Raw genomic sequence first — 9,773 nt, 5'->3', positions numbered from 1 at the left:
AAATAGATGTCCCTGGACTCCAAGGAAAAAAAGGTCACAGATTCTCAAGGGAATAAACCAAAACGAGGGATTCTCCTCTCTCCATCACCAAATAAGTAAAACTTTCTCAGGTAACTGAGGGAAGAGCCAATCTCAAGAATTTCGGTGGAAGGCTTGAGAAATTATGGCTCAAACCTCCGAGTTGCCATGAGACACAACCCTTCTGTAGCCTTTTGAAGTCTGTCTTTATCAGATATAATGGAATGAAGTATACACAGTGTTAATCAAAATTTGAGAAAAGACATGACTGAAATAAAACATGTTTCTGAGGGGTTTCTTAGAACTGCAGCATGAGAGACATAGATTCAAGAAGCAGTTGAATGGTGCTTCCACCAGACTACAAAATGAGGGAGGCTTATAAGGGCAAAACAAAATTCCATAAGTTGTTTGTTAAGAAGTATAATTGGACCTGGCAAGTAAGGGTTCCCATTAAGTATGGATCAACTGGGGCCCAAAATGGTTGCAGAGTTGAAAAGGGAGACCTTGAGACTGAGTGGAACTGGTAGGTGTTGCTCTGAATAGGGCTGATCCTCTGCCTGAGTCTGGTACAGGTCAAAGAAACGTCAAGTTCTAAGTGGTACAGAGACAGGTCTTTGGCTAGATTCTCAATGGCTCCTGACTCCCATTTTTGTACACCTGAAATGTGATTGCTGTTGCTGTTCAGTCGTTCAGTCGTGTCCGACTCTTTGTGACCCCATGAACTGCAGCACACCAGGGCTCCCTGTCCATCACCATCTCCCAGAGTCTGCCCTAGTCCATGTCCACTGCTAGTATATAGGAAAGCGACTGATTATTGCCTGTTCTCCACCAAATACTGAAATCACGCTAAAATTGTTTCTTAGATGTTTTTTGATTCTTCGAGATTTTCTACTTACATAATCACATTATTGCCAAACAAAGATAGTTTTATTTCTTCCTTCCAAATCTATATAATTATTATTTATTTTTCTTTTCTTATTGCATGAAAAGATGAAAAGTCCTAGAGACCAGCTGTATAACAGTATCATTATAGTTAACAATACTCAGCACTGTAGTATTCACTTAATAATTTGTTAAGATGGCAGATCTCAGGTGTTTTTAAATTTTTAAAAGGTGTTGGGAAGAAATGGTAGGACATAGATAAAAGAAATATGTAGCTTGTAGATTCTATGCCAGGCTCCTTTAGATGTCCCAGAGCAATTACATAAATAAAACAATAATAAATAAAACAACATTTATTTTAGCTAGACTGGCAGAGGTAATTTGGAAAAGCTGTTGGTATTTCTTTAGCTATATGTGAGTCAGAGGTAAAATCTGATTTGGTGTCTTTTGTTTCACTTAATACAGAATAAAGAATTTTCAAATAGTGGAATTTGTAATATAAGCTTAATATTAGACTCATTGTGACAAACACTTTACAGGTTATTACATCTGGTTGTGGGAAGTAAATAATTACCATATATTTGTTACCAAAATTCAGTAAAGATGGGGCAAAGTTTGCAACTGAAAAGAGAATCAATTTGGATTTAGAGAAGGCAGGAGAGCAGGTGTTGATAATGTTGAAATCTAGTTAAAAAAAACATTTTGTAACTTGGTATTTTTGGAGAATTATGACATAGCAAATATTTATTCAAAACATATAAATCAATACAATGAGTATTGAAAACAAGAAATAATGAGAGGGTAACTTTGCTCATAGCTCAATTGGTAAAGAATCTGCCTGCAATGCAGGAGACCCTGGTTCAATTCCTGGGCTGGGAAGATCCTCTGGAGAAGGAATAGGCTACCCATTCCAGTATTCTTGGGCTTCCCTTGTGGTTCAGCTGGTAAAGAATCCGCCTGCAACGTGGGAGACCTGGGTTTGATCCCTGGGTTGGGAAGATCCCCTGGATAAGGGAAAGGTTACCCACTTCAGTATTGTGGCCTAGAGAATTTCATGTACTGCATAGTCCATGGGGTCCCAAAGAGTTGGACATGATTAAGCGACTTGCACAACAGGTAGGAAGACCAGAGGACTTCAAGCGGCAGGAAGAAGTAAATTGCAAATGGCAAACTTTTCTTCCTTCTCTACACAACATTCAGAAAACTAAGATCATGGCATCCAGTCCCATCACTTCATGGCAAATATATGGGGAAACAGTGGAAATAGTGACAGTTTTTATTTTGGGGGGCTCCAAAATTACTGCAGATGGTGATTGCAGCCATGAAATTAAAAGACATTTGCTCCTTGGAAGGAAAGATATGACCAACCTAGATAGCATATTAAAAAGCAGAGACATTATTTAGCCAACTAAGGTCTGTCTAGTCAAGACTATGGTTTTTCCAGCAGTCGTGTATGGATGTGAGAGTTGAACTATAAAGAAATCTGAGTGCTGAAGAATTTGTGCTTTTGAACTGTGGTGTTGGAGAAAACTCTTGAGAGTCCCTTGGGCTGCAAGGGGATCCAACCAGTCCATCATAAAGGAAATCAGTCCATAATATTCACTGAAAGGACTGATGCTGAAGCTGAAACTTCAATACTTTGGCCACCTGATACAAAGATCTGAGTCATTTGAAAAGACCCTGATGCTAGGAAAGATTGAAGGCAGGAGGAGAAGGGGACAACAGAGGATGAGATGGTTGGATGGCATCACCAACTCAATGGACATGAGTTTGAGTAAACTCCAGGAGTTGGTGATGGACAGGGAAGCCTGATGTGCTGCAGTCCATGGGGTCACAAAGAGTCAGACATGACTGAGCGACTGAACTGACTGACACAAAGTTAAAAGAGGCTTCTTTTAATTCTGTGTTGACACACCTGGTTCTACCTTGAGCTAACCAATGTGTTTTTCTTATGGAAATGATTTTATTAAACTGTGTTAGAGAAACGCTGTGTTTGTTTTGGAATCTGCCTTTCTTGAAAATGGTTCTGCACAGGACTAACTTTTTTCTTTTCTCAAACCTTGGGCTCATAATGCTCAACAAGCCAGTATTCCTGTCAATTGTTTTATGGCCAGGGGATGACACACTTCATGCCATACTATCTCAAAAATGCATACTGTGGAAGAGTGGCCTGGTGAAACTCCCTCAGCCTTGAGGTATCTCTCTTATCTGATTAATAGCTTTCTAACAGGCATACAGTCAGTTCAGTCACTCAGTCGTGTCTGACTCTTTGCAACCCCATGGACTGCAGCATGCCAGGCCTCCCTGTCCATCACCAACTCCTGGAGTTTACTCAAACTCATGTGCATTGAGTCAGTGATGCCATCCAACCATCTTATCCTCTGTCATCCCCTTTTCCTCCCACATTAAACACCTTGCTAAAACTTGCAAGGAGGCACTCTTTCTGTCCCCTTCTGATGTCTATGTCAGAAGCTTTCCCTATCTCTGTTATACTTTCCCTATCTCTAAAACTCTGCTATGCAAAAGCTCCAAGTACTCAAGCCTCATCTGACCCCAGCTTAAAATTCTCCTCTGGAGGTCAAGAATTCTGGCCTAACACACGGTTTACAGTAGCAATCTTTCAATAAGAAATGCTGATATTTTCTAGCAAGTGTGGCCAGAACAATTCTATCAGCCAGAAGTATAGCTTTGGGCCCTGCACATACTCTCAGCCATTTCTGTGAGGCTGAATATATAAATATAGTTCAATTAAGTGAATGCACATAACACTTGTTTCATGCTCCATAAGGGTATGAGGAGGTCATTCCCATCCTGTCAAGTTAACAAGTATTCCCGGTTGAAAGGCTCTGAAATAGACAACCCATATTTATGCAATGAAAATTATTGTTCTCTGAGTTTTTCAGGAAATGATTTAAAACTATTCTTTGTGATTTCTGATGTGAAAACAAAGTTCAGGAGAAAGTATAATTAAATGATCTTTAAACCCACACTGTGCGAACAACCATGGGTGTACATATGACAGTCAGCATGGCTACATAAAAGCTCCCTTGGCTTCTTCTTCTTCATACCCCTCCCTTCCAAAGAAGGGCTGCAATAATGATCCACATGAAATATGTGGCCACTCCTGAAATATTTCCAAGGGTGTCACTGGAGAAGAGAACAGTGTGTTAAGGTGAGAGTTACAGAGCATAGAATCACCCACCATTGGTTTTTCTCAACTCCTCCACAAGGCATCAGGCTTCCTGTTGAACACAGTTCTCTATGCTCCTCTTCCCCCTCCCGAAATTCTGCAGGATCATGAGGGAGAAGTACTGGGTCTCTTTCCAATTCTTCCCATTGCTGAAAATGATTCCTACACCAGGAGAAGAAACAGAAACTAGTAAGGAAAGAGGAGTGAGCTGACAGCTGGCAGCCTTTCTGGTGGATCCAGCTCTGATGGAATGCTCATCAAATCCCTCTTTTCCATCCTCCCAACCCCTCTTGCCTGGGGCTTTCCTGATAGCTCAGTTGGTAAAGAATCCACCTGCAATGTAGGAGACCAGGGTTCAATCCCTGGGTTGAGAAGATCTGCTGGAGAAGTGATAGGTTATCCACTCTAGTATTCTTGGGTTTCCTTTGTGGCTCAGTTGGTAAAGAATCCACCTGCAATGAGGGAGACCACGGTTCAATTCCAGGGTTGGGAAGATCTGCTGGAGAAGTGATAGACTACCCACTCCAGAATTTTTGGACTTCCTTTGTGGCTCAGCTGGTAAAAAATCCACCTGCAATGCAGAAGACCTGGGTTTGATCCCTGGGTTGGGAAGATCCCCTGGAGAAGGGAAAGGCTACCCACTCCAGTACTCTGGTCTGAAGAATTCCATGAACTCTGTAGTCCATGGGGTCACAAAGAGTTGGACACAACTGAGCAACTTTCAGTTTCACCCCTATTGCCAACACAGAACACAGTTTCACCCTTATTGCCAAAGCAGAACATGTGCACATGCACACGTACCATGTCCTTTTCTAGTTTCTCATTCACTGTGAAATTGTATCTTCCAGAAAACTCCTCTCCCAAATCAATCAGAGTTTCCTTCAAGGCTTCATATCCATGCAAGACCACCATGGGCTTCATGCCAAAATACACAGTGAACACAGGGCCACAGACTTTTGAGAGCTGGGAATGGAGATGCATGTAATAGCAAAAGAAGTCTATATGTGATATTATACTGTGCCTGATGCAAAATGTATTATCATCCCACAATTATGCTTTTATTCTGCCACATACAGCATAAAATGTTCCTGAATTTAATACATAAATATGATGGCGATTGCTACAGCTTCCACTAATGAGTGAACTGCAATGCCAGGCAAAGGCCCAAGTAACTGGTACACAGATTACAATTAATCCTCATATCAGCATCTTCAGTGGGTTTATTAGCTCTACTTTTAAATAAGGAAGCTGAGGTCAAGAAATCGCAATTAATTTCCAATCCTGATGGCTACTATACAGAGGATTCATATTTGGAACTCTTCTTGTTCAACTTTTGATTCTTGAGTAATATATCAATCATCAAAGCCTACCTTTAAACCAATAACCAGCTGACTGCTTCAGAGTTACATATAGAATTCTTCCCAAGAGAATTCTGATTCCCTAGTCCACAGGGTTGCAGAGTTTGACATGACTAAACTGACCTAGCATGCATGAATGCATGATGAATACTATGATTATATTTTGAAGTATGGTTTATTTATAATACCGTGTTGTAAAACTACAATAACTAATCTCAAGAGTACTGCAAATTGATTCAATTATAAATATATGACATATATTATCTTTTAAAATTCTGTTTCATTATAAGCCATTACAAAATACTGAATATACTACAATTCTGTATTTTAAAAAATAAGTTCAAATAATTCTAATGCCCAGACTAGTTTGAGATCCATTTGTATCACTAACACAGAAAGAAAGGAAGCATCAAAGAGGCAGTGTCAGGACATGCTGCATCCCATAGAACAACATCTTGCATCCTGCAGCATTCACAGGGTACAGATGGAAGCTTCCTCCAGAATCCAATGAATGCTGCTGCTGCCAGTTGGGCTCTAACTAATGATTTCTTTCACTGATGCATGCAGAGCTATTTCCTTAATACTGAGCACAATGTGATTCTTTAGAAAAGTTCTATTTTCACGGCTATCTGAACAAAACACACAGCTTATATAGTGCACATCTTTCACAAGGTAATTTTTTATCACCAACTATTTTATTTACCAATTACCTTCAGCCCCAAATCATAGCAAATTGCTGTGAAATAAAGAAGGGAAGCAACACTCACGCTTCTGACACTTTATTATTTTGATTCTATCATACTAAAGGAGAGAAGTCCTGGGTGTTCATTGGAAGCACTGACACTGAAGCTGAAACTCCAATACTTTGGCCACTTCATGCGAAGAGTTGACTTATTGGAAAAGACCCTGATGCTGGGAGGGATTGGGGGCAGGAGGAGAAGGGGATGACAGAGAATGAGATGGCTGGATGGCATCACCAACTCGATGGGCATGAGTGTGAGTAAACTCCGGGAGTTTGTGATAGACAGGGAGGCCTGGCGTGCTGCGATTCATGGGGTCGCAAAGATTTGGACACGACTGAGCGACTGAACCGAACTGAACTGAACTGATCATACAAAAATCTAAGTGTTCCTCTACTCAAAAAGCACATCGCTTCTCTATTTATGACAGTGACAGAGTTAAAAAGCAAGAGAATATAAAAGTTTATAGAAGTAATGTGACTTATGTTAACAGTGTGCTCATAGAAATATTTACTATTTTTTAGTTGAGCTTAATTTACTTACTGTTTGCAAGCAAATGGTGGTGGGGGTTTAGTCACTAAGTTGTGTCTAACTTTTGCGACCCCATGAACTATAGCCTGCCAGGTTCCTATGCCCATGGGATTCTCCAAGCAAGAATACTAAAGTGAGTTGCCATTTCCTTCTCCAGGGGATTTTCCTGACCCAGGGATTGCACCTGCCTCTCCTGCATTGGCAGGTAGATTTTTCTTCCTTTTTTTTCCCCCCAGTTTTATTTATTTATTTATTTATTTTACTTTACAATATTGTATTGGTTTTGCCATACATTGACTTGAATCTACCATGGATGTACATGTGTTCCCCATCCTGAACCCCCCTCCCACCTCCCTTCCTTTCCCATCCCTCTGAGTCATCCCAATGCACCCGCCCCAAGCACCCTGTATCATGCATCAAACTTGGACTGGCGATTCATTTCACATATGATAATTTACATGTTTCAATGCCATTCTCCCATATCATCCTGTCCTCACCCTCTCCCACAGAGTCCAAAAGACTATTCTATACATCTGTGTCTCTTTTGCTGTCTCATATACAGGATTATCATTACCATCTTTCTAAATTCCATATATATGTATTAGTACACTGTATTGGTGTTTTTCTTTCTGGCTTACTTCACTCTGTATAATAGGCTCCAGTTTCAGCCAACTCATTAGAACTGCAAATGAATTCTTTTTAATGGCTGAGTATTATTCCATTGTGTATATGTACCACCACTTTCTTATCCATTCGTCTGCTGATGGACATCTAGGTTGCTTCCATGTCCTGGCTATTATAAACAGTGCTGTGATGAACACTGGGGTACACGGGTCTCTTTCAATTCTGGTTTCCTTGGTGTGTATGCCCAGCAATGGTATTGTTGGGTCATATGGCAGTTCTATTTCCAGGTTTTTAAGGAATCTCCACACTGTTCATAGTGGCTGTACTAGTTTGCATTCCCACCAACAGTGTAAGAGGGTTCCCTTTTCTCCACACTCTCTCCAAAATTTATTCCTTATAGACTTTTGGATAGCAGTCATTCTGACTGGCATGAAATGGTACTTCATTGTGGTTTTGATTTGCATTTCTCTAATAATGAGTGGTATTGAGCATCTTTTCATGTGTTCGTTAGCCATCTGTATGTCTTCTTTGAGAAATGTCTGTTTAGTTCTTTGGCCCACTTTTTGATTGGGTCTTTTATTTTTCTGGAATTGAGTTGCAGGGGTTGCTCGTATGTTTTTGAGATTAATTCTTTGTCCATTGCTTTGTTTGCTATTATTTTCTCCCATTCTGAAGGCTGTCTTTTCACCTTGCTTATAGTTTCCTTTGTTGTGCAGAAACTTTTGATTTTAATTAGGTCCCATTTGTTTATTTTTGCTTTTATTTCCAATATTCTGGGAGGTGGGTCATAGAGGATCCTGCTGTGGTTTATGTTGGAGAGTGTTTTGCCTGTTTTTCTCTAGGAGTTTTATAGTTTCTGGTCCTACATTTAGATCTTTAATCCATTCTGAGTTTATTTTTGTGTATGGCATTAGAAAGTGTTCTAGTTTCATTCTTTTACAAGTGGATGACTAGTTTTCCCAGCACCATTTGTTAAAGAGATTGTCTTTTCTCCATTGTATATTCTTGCTTCCTCTGTCAAAGATAAGGTGTCCATAGGTGTGTGAATTTGTCTCTGGGCTTTCTATTTTGTTCCGTTGATCTATATATCTGTCTTTGTGTCAGTACCACACTGTTTTGATGACTGTGGCTTTGTAGTAGAGCCTGAAGTCAAGCAGGTTGAGTCCTCCAGTTCCATTCTTCTATCTCAAGATTGCTTTGGCTATTCAAAGTTTTTTATATTTCCACACAAATTGTGAAATTATTTGTTCTAGTTCTCTGAAGAATACCTTTGGTATTTGGTATTGATAGGGATTGCATTGAATCTATAGATTGCTTTGGGTAGTATACTCATTTTCACTATATTGATTCTTTTGATCCATGAACACGGTATATTTATCCATCTATTTGTGTCCTCTGATTTCTTTCATCAGTGTTTTATAGTTTTCTATATATCAGTCTTTTGTTCCTTTGGGTAGATATATTCCTAAGTATTTTATTCTTTTTTTTTTTTTTTTCTTTTCCTTTCTTTGCAATGGTGAATGGAATTTTTTCCTTAATTTCTCTTTCTGTTTTCTCATTGTTAGTGTATAGGAATGAAGGGATTTCAGCAGGTGGATTCTTTACCACTGAGCTACCACAGAAACCCAACGTTACAGTTACCTACTCATAAGATAGTTAATGATGACATATTTAAGGAAATCAAAATGGAGTAACTGTGGGCAGTCATTGTGGATGTGATTTCAGACATGTTCCTGCATCACTAACTACTTCAATTCTGAACTGTGTCAAACTCAAGTACTCCACCAGCCATTTGCAAAATGATATAGACTAGTAGCTGTTAACTGCAAGTTTGTAGTTTCAAAACTGCCTGCTTCACAACTATTCAATCATTCAAACACAGCCAATCCTTGCTTAAGAAGAATCTTTACATCTTGCCATCTCCAATCCTAACTTTTTTTTTCCTGGCTTAAAATAACACTAATTTATTATATTACAATTCTAGAGGTCACAAGTCTGAAAATTAAGGTGTTGACTGGGCTGCATTCCTCCTGGAAGCTCTCAAGAGAATCCATCTCCTTGTCTTTTCCAGTCTCTAGAGGCCACCTGCATTCCTTAGCTCATACCACCTCCTCCATCGCCAGGGCCAGCAGCATAGCATCTTTCTGGCTCTTTGATCCCCCTGACCACCTCCTCCTTCAGGGACTCTTGTGATTCCCCTGAGTGTGCCAGGTAATCCAAGATTATTTTTCTAGTTTCAAAATACTTACTCTTTAAAATTCTTAAATTTTTGTGCAATTTTTAAAGGTTACTTTCTCTCAACAGTTATTACAAAATATCCAATCCTAATTATTGACACAATTTGCCATTTTTGCTTTTATAAACTTTCACATTTTGTAGTCTGAAAGAATACAGTTTAAGCGTTTTTTGGATCTGTGTGTCCTGGGCAGC

This window comes from Muntiacus reevesi, chromosome 2, assembly GCF_963930625.1.
Source record: "Muntiacus reevesi chromosome 2, mMunRee1.1, whole genome shotgun sequence".
NCBI classification, from domain to species: domain Eukaryota; kingdom Metazoa; phylum Chordata; class Mammalia; order Artiodactyla; family Cervidae; genus Muntiacus; species Muntiacus reevesi.
This window is presented reverse-complemented; position numbering follows the sequence as displayed.